Source organism: Anneissia japonica, unplaced genomic scaffold (assembly GCF_011630105.1).
Source record: "Anneissia japonica isolate Jap-2015-1 unplaced genomic scaffold, ASM1163010v1 scaffold284995_len508010_cov190, whole genome shotgun sequence".
Classification (NCBI taxonomy): Eukaryota; Metazoa; Echinodermata; class Crinoidea; order Comatulida; family Comatulidae; genus Anneissia; species Anneissia japonica.
The window spans coordinates 335,481-351,177 of NW_022730633.1; the positions used below are offsets into that span (position 1 = coordinate 335,481).

The 15,697-nt window shown below is 33.2% G+C and overlaps 1 long non-coding RNA gene across 1 annotated transcript; it reads right to left on the minus strand.

Annotated features, from left to right (window-relative positions):
• Window positions 1–776: 776 nt before the first annotated feature.
• On the minus strand, window positions 777–14,949 carry LOC117114979. Its single transcript, XR_004446469.1, has 2 exons — window positions 14,777–14,949; window positions 777–2,412 (listed from the first exon to the last, which is right to left on the minus strand). It is a non-coding gene; the product is annotated as an uncharacterized LOC117114979 (long non-coding RNA).
• Window positions 14,950–15,697: the final 748 nt, after the last annotated feature.

Sequence of the window (15,697 nt, forward strand, 5' to 3'; positions counted from 1 at the left end):
GCCGCCTCCATCATCTACAGTTAATGTCTTTGTCGGGAAGGTAAGCCGATGGCCAGCTGTATTGTATTTGCAGCATGCCCTAACAAAAGAAAGAATTGTCTCCCGAGATTTATCGGAGACAAAAAATATGTTTCTATACATTCTGGGTTGCGTGTTAAAGTGTATTCACATTATAGCCTTATAGCAGGCCTATCAATATCATATAATTCCATAATAATAATAATAATAATAATAATAATAATAATAATAATAATAATAATAATAATAATAGCAGCAACAGCAGTAGTAGTAGTAATAGGCCTAATAAAAAAAAATAATAATAATAGAAAAATTACCATTATAATCAATATCGTCAATGTCATCTTTAAAGTAATGATAATTAATAACAAATATGATGATAGAACGAGCAAAATTAATATCATACCGAGTAATCAATATCGGCATTATCATCTTTGTTTGTAATAATAATTACGGTATGTTAATAATAATAATAATAATAATAATAATAATAATAATAATAATAATAATAATAATAAATGCGAAATAATATTACGGTATTATTTTTATATAGGCCTATTACCGTATTTTATTAGGTCTATTTTCAAAATTATTTTGTAACAATAACGGTATTATTCAAACGTGTCCCTCGTTGCTCCTTAATAATATCATTATTTTCATCATCACCATTATCATATCAGCATCCTCGCACATTGTGTTTGTTCATATTACTAAAACACTCGTAAACTTTAGTCAATATATTATACACTAGGCCTACATTTTAAGAATGATTACCATTTATTACATCACTTAAAAAGCGACAATCATCAATTTGATTTCACAACTAATAAAATGTATTTAAACTTCAAAATCTGCTCCATTGACTAGCTATTAAAAACAGACACACGCCTAGATTACCCATCAAAGAAACTAAACAGCTGCGATCGACAAAGCAGTTTAGCCATTAAAATGCACAACACACTAATTTCGTGTGAAACCTATCACTTAATTTTTACGTTTATATTGAGATTCTATAGGCATGTCTGTATTTCTTTACATTTCAAATTTAATTTAACTTTATGGTTGGAAATGCACGCAATATAAACGAGTTCAACGAAATGCAGATTGTTCTATAAAGCCGGACACTCACTGCGTCGGCCGACTCAGCCGACGGCATTTCATGGAGACGATTCGCGCGCGATGGACTGCATTCACCGACCGACGATCCGCTCATAGAATACCACAGGCAATTAGCAGATGATGACTCGTCGTCAAGCGATCATACAGATCGGAAATATATTCTTCGGCTGACGCAGTGTGTCTCCGGCTTAAGATTATGTATATCCGATAACGTAGGCCTAGGCCTATTATGTTTAGGGGCATATCACGTGCGCTGACGTGTCCTGTATATAGCTTCTCGTCATCATGTTTCCTGTTACCGCACATCTAAAAGAAAACGAACAATACGAAAACGACAACGAATTTCAAAGGTTTGAGTCAGTATCCATCCTCTATCACAGCATAGGCCTACATTTTACATTGAAGAATCATAGATCAGAAAAGTAGATATCATAATCTTAAATCATGGGCCTATTTAACCTATTAATATTCTGAAGAAGAAATCTATGATCATGATATTATATAATTTAATTTTTTGATAATAATAATAATAATAATAATAATAATGTAACTAACTGCACTGTACTCTCCCATGTCAAACACTTAGGGCTACAGGCAATATCGTTAGCAGTATGTCAACAGAACAGTAAACAAGTAAGAAAAAACGGAGATGCGACTTCGACTAAGTTCGTTGTTGTTTCCGTAAGGATGCAACAGCTACCGTACCCATTGCAGGCCTGTCGTACTTTTAAAAGCTTTCGTTACCTTTAAAATATTCATATCGTATGACAAAAAATTTATAGCATTATACATTATCTGTTTATGGATACAGACACCTAGAGCTTAAAGTCTCAACATCAAGGTAGATCTACGTTGGTGAGAGATCTAGTATAACAAAAGTCAAATTTCAAACCCACGAAACAACTTTAGCATGAAAACGGACAACCCTTTAACAGTTATTCTATCCTAGATGTCTAATTTGAATGTCCTCGGTGGCCGCTGTCTACTTTCGTAAGGAGGAATATTCCGTCGGCGAGATCCCTGGCCGCCTCGTTTCTGAAGAAGCTGTTTGACGATTTCTCCGTCAGATTCGCCAACTTCGTTAGATGACTCTGATTTGTATATTAAGTCAAGCGCCCGCTCTGTGAACTCCGTCCGTAAAGCGTCAAACCAGGAGCTGTCTTTGTATTCACGTATATCAAATTCTCTTTCATCCATCATAGCGTGAACGTAAACTGCAGGTAATAAGACCCCTACTGACACTATGAACAGGATTACATATCGACTGGTCTTCATCTGGGGTAGAAAGATTGATAAAATTAAGATATGTACTCTTCAACGTAAAAATATATAAAATCTTAATAATAAAAATAATAACAATAAACAATATAACAAATATTTTTTTCCAAAAAAAAAATCTTGAAAGATTGCTAAACAAACGATTTGTCTCAGGGGTACGCTAGAGTTGGTTTTTCAAACCTAATGTCGTATTTTTACCCCTCTCTCACTCATTCTGTGTCTTTGAGCAAGATACTTATAATCCGAATTGCTTCTCTCTACCAGGAGTATTATAAATGGGTACATGACGCCACCTAAATGCTAATTAACACAACATAAAATAAACCTTTGATTTGTTGTCTCGTCGTGAAAAGCCGTATTGAATGTGTACCGTAGTAACGTTGGTAGGAAGTACATTCAATAAAGAGCTGAGCATTTAATATCTTGTATCATTTATTGGATGATTGCTCCGTAATTGGGGTGCAATTTGCGAGTGCTTTATTACCACGCGACGTGCGTGTCCACGGGGCGACAATACGCATTTTAGCTGATGACAATCAGTAGTTTAAGAAAAGAAATCTAATGTGCGACGACATGTCATTAATGTCACTAGTAAAATTTAAATCACAGACAAAGTAATTTATTTTAGTGAATGAGTACTGTTGTGAAGGATGAGCACCAATTTGGAATTTGGTCCTAAAATGCCGTCGTATTTGTTCTTCTCACAAATTAAGCTGCTGAGTAACGCTATATTGAATTGCCCTGTGTACAATGACAGTTCCATTTGAGTCAATTTTAAATGGGACTGCATCCATCTGCCAGGCATATCCATAAAGAAGCACGTAGCTAACGTGCGCTAGGTGAATGTTGCTAAGCTTGGTTTACACTGAACATTATAAATTCCTACCGAAGTTTAGCAGAATGTCGTTGAAAACAATTAGTAATAATCACAACACGACATTTGTATAGAGCCTCTATACGCTTTATATAATTACACCCAGTTACCGGACCAAACGCCTATAGTTATGGAACACATTCTTAGCTCTCCGGAGAACAAAATTCCATGTCACTAAAATCAGCGCTTGGTATTAGATTCTACCAAGTACCACTTATACTCCTGGGCGGAGATAGACAAACGTGATAAAGTGTCCTCTCTCCCGACCTTAAGGCTGAGAGTCCGAGCCACCACCGCCGTGTTGCGCAGACCGCTTTCACATAGGCCACTTTCATACAGATCTACGTTACCGCGGAAATCTTCTCGGCATTGCCCTCTGTATGAATAGGTCAAGGCTAACCGCAGCCGCAATATTGGGGGTTACGCGGCGTTCTATCTCAGACCTAGTAATATCTGGGGCGGATGCAGGATTTGGCGGTAGGGGGTGCGTGAGGGTCCACCTCAACTGCAACCATTATGGTTGAGCCTGAGGGAATAGAAAATTTTGAGAATAGGGACCTCTCAGGCGCGGATCCAGAGTTTTAGCTCGGTTTCCATAGAATCGCTCACCCTATCGCCGACAGTGCCTTCCCGATTGCGCAGGGCAGCTAGCAATGCACCCTGATTCGTCTGCGTCCGCAACACAATCGGAAAAGTTGAACCAGGTTCAACCTTCCCGACAACTGTCGCCGATAAGGTGAGCTATTTTATGGAAACCGAACTTTACCCTGACTATCGCACATTATGGGGTCCCTGAGTGGGCGGGGTCATGGGAAGAGAACGTAATGTTTGCTTGTTCTGTCGCTGGAAGACTATTTTAGACGTGGGGCTGGGGGAAGAAGTGGTTTGCAGTAGTTTTGGGGTTCTCCTAGCTTCGGAAATTTTAGTTTTCTAGATGCTGAGAAATTCACTTATGTGCATTCCGAGACTTCTATTGATGAATGAATACACACTGAATTCATAGTTTTCCCCATTTTACCATGGACAATTAATAATTGCGATGATGAAGATCATGATGATGATGATGTGATGATGATGATAAGGAGGAGAAGGAAGCATCGTAGCAGGTGGCAACATGCTCCTGCGCAAGGTTAATTAATAGGCCCCTTGATATGAGTGTCAACAGAGGCCCGTATCCCGAATTCGTCGTCACATTTTCCAAAGCACACAATCGGACAACAGTAATTATCTACAATTTATATAATCAGTAAATGTTAAATCCAAATTCAATAAAAAAAAAAATAGATAAATAAAAAAATACGTTTTCTGTGCACGCGCCGACGTGAAATGATTAACCTAATAATCTTGTTTATAGTGCGGTTCTAAAATTAATCTTAAAAAAAATAATAATAATGCATTTTTATTGTACCGCCACCAGCTGGAAAGCAATTAATTATGCATAAATGTCTTGGAGTATATTCACGTTCCATGATAAATTACATCCACAGGCCGGGTGCCCCTAAGTCAAAATTTCAAAATTGAAGAAATTGCGTTTTTCCGAATCACGGCATACTGAGTAGATTAGGCCTACTGGTTAAAATGTAAAAAATTCAGATTTTATTTTTAAATCACAGAAATTCACAAATTTATCTTCAGTACATTCTCGACTGTCTTGGAAATGTAGAACTTTTCAAATTTGGTTGGGTGCGTTATACACATTCTTAGTAACACCACACCAACTGGACGGGCCTGGAAACTTTACATTTTACTTTCCAATTAATGCAGTATTATACGCTTATTAGATAGCTTCTCAATTTCTCAGTATTTTAAAAAAAAAAATCTTTTTCCACTTCCAGCTTTGTGTGATTTGAAATTTACATACCATTCACGTCAATGCTTTTTTTCCGTGTTCATTTACAGTCTCTCGGTGCTCGGTGGTCATTTTTGACTTTCTTTTAAGATGTACTGTATCAAAGTGTGTTCGTAAGTTTTAAGCTCTAGATATACAATAGGCTGCCAAATCTATTAAAGACTTGTTTGTTTTGTTTTGTTTTTGTTTTGTTTTTGTTTTTTTTTTGTTTTTTTTTTACGAATAGCATTCGTTAAAATGATGAAATAATAATTTATCAAGCAAAAAGTAATATTTAAAATAATATGTTTTCGCTTTGGTGTAATTTTGGAATAATAAAATTATATACGCCTTTCAATAAGGTTATAAGAATCAACGCACATGTATAGCCTATCCTCCCTGTAACTGATTTTGTATTAACCATAGATTGTGAAATAAATCATAATAATAATAATAATAATAATAATAATAATAATAATAATAATAATAATAATAATAATAATAATAAAAGAACTCAATAGTGTACCGTACGTTATCGCGCAGCCGATTTAATTACAGTCCCTCTTTGATTAATACTTAGACAATGCAAAACATTTATTTTGTCGATATATTTTTTGTCTTTGGTTTAGGTTGGTGGCATTTCTGACAGAAAGAGTTGGAATTCGCCAGACCACCATGCAGTGCTATCACTTTATATTGGCGAACGGTGCGAAGGGGTCTGGATCCGCGCCTGCCTCTAGGTGCCCGGATTTGCACTCTCATACCTTACAACAATACAATACAACAATTATTTTTCTTAATACAATTTAGGAGGTGCGACCCTCTGTACTCCCTCTGCATCCACCCCAGACCGCAATGTTGCCGTTACGGTGCGTTCCGGCGTGTGTCTGAAACGGAAGCAGATAGCATTCCCGCAATATTACTCTTTAGGCGAGACTTTTTATAAATTATTTAGCGAACACTCCGACAGCCGATAATGATAATTTCGAGTAAATATAACATTTTATTTTTGTCCAGTTTGCATACCCTCGACAATCCGAAAAATGGAAATTACATTTTTAGAAAATCATATTTTTTTATTTATTCTTAGTACGCCCTCTGATCACCTGAAATCTCCAAAAATAAGTTATTTCTTCCTTAATTAGGTCTATATAGATTTACGTATTATCCTTTCTCGAACATTTAGTTGTTGTTGCAGCATGTAGGTGCAGATGGAAAATATTTTGTACCGGTACTGCACATACCGTACCAAAGTTAGAATAACGTCAAGGAAATTCCTATAAAGTCTAAAATTCCTATAAAGTCTAACCTTCCTTTACGATATTTTTTAATGTACTTGCATTTGCGCATTTTTCTATAAACATAACAATTATGTGATGACTAAAAAGATTAACCAATGCCTCTCTCAACGTGCGGGATCCATTCATACAGAAAGGCGTTATATGTCAGTGAGTGTAACGGTATTATACCGCAATATTTCCAGAGCCTCTGTTTGAAAACGGCTATAGTGTTGGCTGACGAAGCGGTGTGCTCTGGACAACAAACGCCGAGAGTTCTTAACATTTTCATTCTCATCCAAGGGCGAGTTGCTTATAAGCTAGGCCCTTGATGAATATAAAACTCTAAGATGTTCCATAAAAATAATCAAATTATGATGCTCCAAAGATGGAGCTCTTTGTTTGGCATTGCAAAGTCTTACCTTAATTAGGTTAAAGTATTTATCGTTGTTAGAATTTACATTATGGTCTTTTATCAATAGCGTATTTTAAACTAGTTATACACCAGATTCTATTTAGGCCTCTTATTCTAGTTTAAATTTAGTTTAGATCTAATCACTTTCAACCATTTTATCTTGTTGATTTCACGGATTCTATCAAGATTGCCTAATTTCATGGCAACAACGGTAATTGTATTAATTATATCACAATATCTATAGTATTTACGCTTTTTTCACTCACTGCTAAGTTCTAGCATAAAATAATACTACAAATACATTGTTCTACACCATAAAATATTCCATGCAAGGTGCATTAACATTCAGAGCAACTTTAATCAGTTGCCTTCCTTTTTAATACTCATTATGTTGTCTTACCTATTTTTAAGATCTTGTTTGAGTAAAAGTAAATATTTTTGCATGTGTTCCCATCCAATTAAAAATGTTAGGCCTACTCTCATACATAATTCTTAAGTTTTAATCAGTAACCTTTTTTTGTCAGTACAACACTGGTTCTTTCCAGCACTGCTTACTCAGTCAAGTTTTACTTAGCATTCCAATGCTTAAAAGAATAGTCTTATAAAAGTAGTTAAAGTAGTCAAACTTCCTTACCCTCAACACATTTGGAATAGAGAAAATGTATTTTTTTATATTTTACAAAACACAATGCAACCGATACTGTCACGTGATTTAATTACCAAGGATTGTTATTAGATAATAAGCTAATCTAAAATAAAATCTAATTAGCTTTTGTATTCCTTATACAAACTAAATGCATTCAGTGTAAACAGAGATATCATGTTCATTGGGTTTTGTCTCTGTTATTCTAAAATGATGTCTTCTAAATTAAATAGCACAGTGTGATACTGTATTTATAACGTTTATAATTTCTGACTAAATAGCAATGTTGCTACAACATTGTGTTAACTTTATTGTGTAGCATAACCTAACCACAGCACTCTAAATCTTTGCAAATGCTAGAACGTCCCATGTCAAAAATTAAATGAAATAATGTGCTGTAGTAGAAATCAACTTAATTTCTGCAACACAAGAGATCAATCTGGTAGAATTTTACAACTGAAATGTAAATGATTTTCGTATTTGGTTGCCTAGATCTAGAGGGCAAGAGAGTAGTAAAACATTACGCAATGCTAACCATCTCTCCTTACCCAAGATACGTACAAAACGGTTTAAAAATAGTCCAATCCGTTATTTGATCAATTTGTGGAATAAGGATGCTTCAACAGACTAGTGCTTTTATTCTTAGTTCATGAGTTTAATTGGATTGATGGTCACTTTAATGTTTATTCTTATTGGGTTTTGGCTTTGTGGAATTGTGCATTTTTGTATTATTTTTGGTACTTGCATTCCTTTGATGTTTTTTCATTATCATTAATTAATTGGTCCAAGGTTTTTTTCTTTAAATGTAAAAATGTGAATGCAAAATTTTGTAAAATTGTATCAATTCAGCCTTTGGCTGCCATGAACAATTTTTGATGTTTTTATAAATAAATATACCTTGAATATATATATATATATATATATATATACAAAAAGATGCAGGTAATCATTTTGTTTACAATTCAATACATGCAGGCAACTCATTCTTTAAGAGGACCCATAATACTCAAACTGCATCCCTTTCACCGAATTGTTCACAACATTTTCAGAATCTAAACTTTCAACTTTAAAAAGACTCAGAAATGCGAAGATGGTGTCGGACTGGAGTTTATATACCATAGGAAGTGACTCAGTTAGGCTTATTTTTTCAATTATTTATACTAAAATTCGAAACCCCAAAATCTTGGCTTATAAGCAGCTTGATGGTGTCTGGCGGATAGCTTTTATCATAATTATTAGGCATCATATTATGTACAGTAGGTCAAGGATCCAAAATTTTTCATGATTTTAACAATAGTTTATTTTATCTTATTTTATAATGTAGATTCTCTACAATCTCTATTTCTTTTTCACATTGACTTATTATTTTATGAACACCTTCTCTTTAAACGTATGTTCACTAAGTCTCAATAGTCTTTTAATCTACTAATGATTATCTTCTTGAATAGAATTAGAAGTAATCTAGACCGGATTTAGTATTCCATCTACATAGTCTGCTCCGTTGATAGAATCTTGTGTAGAAGAAAAGTATTGGTACATTTTTTGTCAACAATTTGACGTTGGTTTGTTCAAAGTGGCTGTAATAAATTTATGTTTCCTTTCGACAAATTCCCGATGTCAAATCGGTAGTCCGAATTATATTATTCGAGCAAATGATGTACAAGGTTGATACCGGTATCTTAATGTAATTCTCTAGCCTACATGATACTCCCCGACTATTTCCTCCAATTATTCTTCCAGGATTTTCTATACTATATTTTCTCCGTGCTAGTTTCCCTCTGGATGTTTTTCTTCGCAATGAAGAAAAAATAATAAAACATTATCTTTACGTTCCAGCATGCCTCTTCCTTGCCTGCGCTGCGACAATGGTTAATTTCTACAAAATACTTATTTTAGTTTTCATTATATTTTGAAATGGTAGCCCATACAGAACAAACAACACTTGGTAGTTTAACATTTTTTTTATTACTTTATCAACGTTGAAAGCATTGACGTAAAATAAGTTATACATGCAAAAGTACACTTTTTTTATAAGAACACATTTATAAGAACACCGAGGTTGAAATGGCTTTAAAAAATAAGAACATAAGAACAAGTTAAGGCTAAGGTAAAATGTCAAATGAGTTTCCTTTTATTAAAAACGTATTAAATATATAAGAAGCAACAAATAAAACTAGTAACATACAGTAAAGTATTGAAGTTTAAAAAGGTTCCCTCCAAATACAGTACAATAATTACCGCTACAAAAATAATTTTCTATCTTTGAAAATTGTGTAAAATAAGAACAAAATAACAACATTTTGAGCATGAAATTGGACCAAAAATAGTAAAAAAGAAAATTCACTGGTTCTTATGAAAAAAGAATGTATGTAGTAACACCAAATGCTATAATAATAATAATAATAATAATAATAATAATAATAATAATAATTCAATCTTATATAGCGCAAGTGAGCAAGCTCTCAATGCACTGTGCTTACAAAAATAGAATAAGGATGACATGGTAAATTAATGAAAAACTTGATGGAAAAAAGGTCTTTTAACTTGGTTTTAAAAGAGTTTAAAGTAACACACTCTCTGATGGAGATTGGTATGTTGTTCGAAAAAATTTGAGCTGCGATAGCTATTGCATAGGCCTAGCTATTGGACAGCTATTACAAAGCTGTTGGAGCTATGAGGTAAATGTGATAACAAAATAATATATGAAAGATTGAAAGCAAGAAATAAAAAAATGCATGGTAGTCTACATCTTTTTGATTGTATGTTAATCTCTAATTTTAATGTCAATCCCCTTAAAGCACAAACAAGGTTTACCTTTTTTCCTTTTATATTTATTAAATCTTATTTAATACTGATGCTTTTTTTTTTGTACTACACTGTTGCAAACGTACAGGTAAGTAGGCAAACTGTGTCTACTGTGCACATAAATTGTAAACACACATTAATTTAGGTTTTTACAATAGACCTTTCCGGAGTTTCGATCAAACTCATCAACTAACTAATCAGCGCTAGGGATACACACGCGTCTCACAAACACACGTGTTGTCCCACAACGCACGTGTTCGCGTATGTTTTAACACTGTCGTCTTGTAGGACCTTAGCAACAAGGCAACAATATCAAAGGGGCGGGTCTTAGCGGAAAGGTCCATTGCCAAGTGTTAATACCAATCATATTGTTTCACAATATATATTTTTCTACAACAAATAATATTGTACATATTATATCAATATAATAAAGTAGAAATGTACGGTAAATATCGGTGTGTCTTTTTTATTTAAAACACGTGGAAATTCGGGAAAAAATTCCTGGAGAAAATCCAGAAAAAAGTAATACCTGGAAAAATAGCCGGGGAAAACAACTAGGAACAAGTAACCCGTTCCCAGAAAGTCGTGTCAAGGCGTTTACTATCGTAATAAAAAAAAAAAATCAACATCTCTGATCTAATATAGTCTCAGGTATGATGGAAGGAAGAATTAGACCTAATATCTATCTCTGACGTAGTTCATATCTGCTGGGATCAAGGCATACTATCGGACCTACTCATGTAACCAATAATTACCATACAGCTAAATCTCCTGATTAATATATTGCAGTACTGAAGTGTTTCATTTACAATTCAACAGCGTTATAAATGGAAAGATAATAAAATATAAGAAAGACAATTTATTATGAAGATCCGATCAAAAATAACCATGTGAATACTTATGATACCCTATGACCTAGACTGAACGAGACAAAATTTATGACGTGTTTCTTCTCAGTCGGAGATCATCAAAGCGTTTCAATTATGCCGCAAACAGACAATTAAGGCTCAGAATAAGTTAATGAGAATGAGTTAATTATTGTTGAAAAATGGCAGAAATAGATGGCGTTGCCGGTACTGCTAAGTGGGCGTTCGACGTACAGTTTAAATTTCATAATTCAGTAATACGAGATATTTGAACAAGTAACAACATTTAGTACCAATATTTACAGGCGAAGTTTGGCAGATAGAAATTTAAATCTGAGAGGTATGTAAATTTCAACATACAGCAGGCTACTAACTCTTGTTTGAACACAGTAGGTTGAAAATTTATCATATAGTAATGCTTCAAGTTATAGATAAACATAATCCTTTTATTGCAAAATGCAATAACAAACAAATATGATAAAAATAATAAGTGAATTTATCATATTAATTATATTATTAATAATTACAATTAAAATTATTGTAATGTTTACTTAATGTGGTTACATGTGGGTATACTTATGCCTACAAACATAGCTTTTAACTCGAAAAAGTACCGTATTCGCACATACATAGGCAATAATAAAGAGTGAATTCACAACATATTTTTGAAATGATTAATATAAAACAGATTAACAGAGGAGAGAGAAAGAAGGAAAATTATGATCACGTATGGATTGGGAAGGAAAAATATGGAGCATTCTATACTAATCTCACATGATGATTAACCACAAATCTTATGCACATTAACAACACTGCCCGAGCACATAATTCTCGTATAAGGAATATTGTAAATCCAGTTATTCACTTAACTGCTGTCTATTATTATCTACTAATAACATTCTTACGAAGGGAAAATCAATATAATTGAAATCCACCAGTTAAATCACAAATCTAAATTGAAGAATAATAATATTCATATACGCATCTGGTTATGTAATGCGAACCAATAGTAAGCAGTGCCGTGTATATAGAACCAACTGGCGATAACTAATGCTCGGATCTGAAGTGCGTTAGTTAAGTAGACTATGCAAACTTTACATTAATCCTAACCCGCTGTAGTAGGATTTAAATACCATTTGCACAAGTTTTCAAATATTGTAGAATTATCAGACAGTTTTCTACAAAATACTCCCATGAACTTCCGTGACGATGACACCATCTTTAGAGGCTGCCCGAAGACACAAGTCAATGAATTATGCTTGAAAAACATCTTAGATCATAATGGCACAGATCCTATAGGATCTGTGATCATGCTGATATGCCTATAACTAATAAATGTATGCATGATAATAATAATAATAATAATAATAATAATAATAATAATAATAATAATAATAATAGCCTAATAATAATATTGATAATAATAATAATAATAATAATAATAATAATAAATAGTAATAATGATATTCATAATAATAAAACAAATATATATTAAGGGCGAATATCACTAACCGAAGTAAAAATCAAAAGGGCTGTAAAGATTCCAAATAGCTGTATTATAATGATGATTATTATTATTATTATGACGACGACTAAGATGAGGATGATGATGCGTGTGTGAGTGTAGGAGTATGTGTAGCCTATATGCAGGAAAACAAAATTTAGTACACTATACCTACTTTAGAACCCCTTTTCGAGGCCTTTAATTAAAGTATTTCGCGGCCCAGGCGCAGATCTAGAGTTCATCCCGACTATCGCACAGCTATGGTACCAGGGGCGGATTCAGAGCTTCATACCATAGAGGAAATAGAACACTATTTCTTTATGTTCATACTAACCATCTTACAATGTTGACAAGTATAGAGCGGTGTCATGAGCGAAGAGTGTTTAATTTGTGGTTGTTTTGTCAAATGGAAAACAAACCAACATCTGGTTTGAAATAGGGTAAAATATGCTATAGCAAACGATTATCATAGCACTTGAAATTTCAGGCTATGTAAACGCCATGTAATGCACTTATTAAGATAATGAAATAAAAGGCACAGTCCAAAAAGTGCTGTGAGAAGTAATATTTTTAATTAAAAACTATTAGGAAATTGTGATGATGTTATAATAAATTCTAAACAAATTATTTAAAAAAAAACAGCAAACAGCTGTCTGCTTTATCAACGAATTCATTCAAACATCTGCTTGAATTAACAAACACAACGAATGCCACTTTTTTAAGAGAATGAAATATCACGCATATTTCAAGACTGAGCGAAGTAATACATTTTAATTTAAAAGATTTCAACAATTTGAGATTGACTTTCCATGCAGTAATAGCTTTGAATAATGGATATGTTCAGTTTAGTATCAGCATATGGATATAATCATTGTTCAATTAGGTAATCTAATACAATATTATGTCATGTTTGTAAGTAAATGTTAAAGTGCCTCTGCCACCTATTCTGACAATTTCTATAAACTACAGCGTGTTTATATTTATAAATATATTATAAACACAAGTGTTGGTCATAAATTACAAATAAAATTGATTTTGTACTAAAAAAATGAGTTTGAAGTGTCATTTTTGTAAGACCTTAGAAACAACGAGGTCACTCAATGACGTCATTGGTGACCGACAAAATTCATCCAAGCGCGAAATCAAAACAAACACCTCGACGGCCTAGCGGAGGAAGAAAAAAGCGGACATAAATAGACCTAGAGCTGTTTTTTTATCTAACACCTACATCTGAAACTTTAAGTTACTATTTTTAAATACTTTGTAATCGGTCAGGAGCATTTTACAATCAATGCAGGTATCACAGGGGTGGGGTATATCCAGAATTTAAGGAAGAGGGTTCTGAAAGAGTGTCCGGACCTCGTTAACGCGTGTCACCATGGGTTAGCGCTGAGGTGCAACAATTTTCAGTATTTTGTACCTCTGGATGGCGGAAATTGAACTTAAATTACCTTTTAGATTGTTTTTATTTGACATATTGAGTCAACAAAAAACGAATTAAAGTATTACTTGTATTTAAAAGAAATAGCTCCGTCATGTTGATAACTTCGACGAAAGCTCGCAGCAGGTTTATATCCGATTAATTACAGTCCCTTTTAAATAACATTGTTATTCATTAATTTGCAATCACTTTCATATTTTTTATTTAAATTATCTCTCATCCTGACCTTCGCAATGGCGAACGGTGCTAAGGTCTGGATCCGCGCCTGCTGCCTCGTATTTACGCGATACAATGTTCTCCAAAAAATTAATTTCTCGATGAAAACGGAATTAGAAAATAGAAAGTGGTTGTCCACTAGTTACAATAGTAAAACACAATAGAAAATAGAAAATGAAAAATGCAACACTATGTAACATAAAATATCACTTAATGTGTGAATATAGTAAACAATTAACCATGGCAAAAAAAAAACCATGGGAACCATCAAACAATATAACAAAATTATATAATGCAACAATATTTCTAAATCCAAATATCACAACAACTTATCTTCATTGAACAGGCCTATAATATAGTGAAATGTACACAAAAATGAATTTTTCTTTATAAACCTTGGCAAATAATTATTAACAAAATTTTGTACAAACATTGATAAATATTGTTTTTTAAAATACAAAATATGGTTTAAAATATTAACATACAACTTACTTCAATGAATATATTTGAAGTCAAACAATAGCCGTGTCTACAGAATCAGTTCTTGAGTCTATCTGCCTCTGTTGTGTGTATGTTTGGTAACTGCTGGTCGTGATGACGATCGAACCATATATGATTACAGCTCCTCCTCCTCCGCGTATTCGTTGTTTTCCCGGCTTTACTGACGTTTCTACAAGAGTACACTTATGCTGATTAGGACGTTTTTCCATCATATTTACGAGTTCATGGTAGAGAAATCGAGTAGCTTCGTCTCTTACCTTTTTTCCATATCTGAGGAACCCTTGCAGTTGATGATGCAAAACCCTTAGATCCACTTTAAGAAAATTGTATCTTATTAGGAAGATAAACCAATATGTAAGCTAATTCTAAATAGGTTCCATTACACTCAACAGTGTGCAATGAATACATAACTTGTATTACAGGAAAGATATTCACATAGAATTTTAATGTGAACAACGTTAAATTTTTAATTAAAATTGTTTTATCCATTTTTTTTAAATAATTTTTTCGACAAGAAATACATTCTTCCTATATGTAAATAAGAATACATTTACCTAATATATGGCCCGGCATACAAACATTTTTTTAAAAATAAACAAATCCGTAATTCTTTAAATTTAATGTTAATGTTGGTGTGAATAAACTGGGGATAAGCTCCAGCCCATGAGCCCTAGTGGCTCGGAAAGGATTTAGTTAGTTAGTAGTTGGTGTGAATAGAAACACGTGTTGTAATATAATTTTCTAACAATTGTAATGTTATTATTGGTGTAAATAGTAACAAGTGTTGTAATAATAGGCCTATTTTTTAATAATTATTAAGTGTATCCCCGTTAACATTAAAATATAAGTTAAATTTAAAAATATAAACATAAAAATAGAATAACAGAAGTTTGCTTATAAACACTTTTGTAA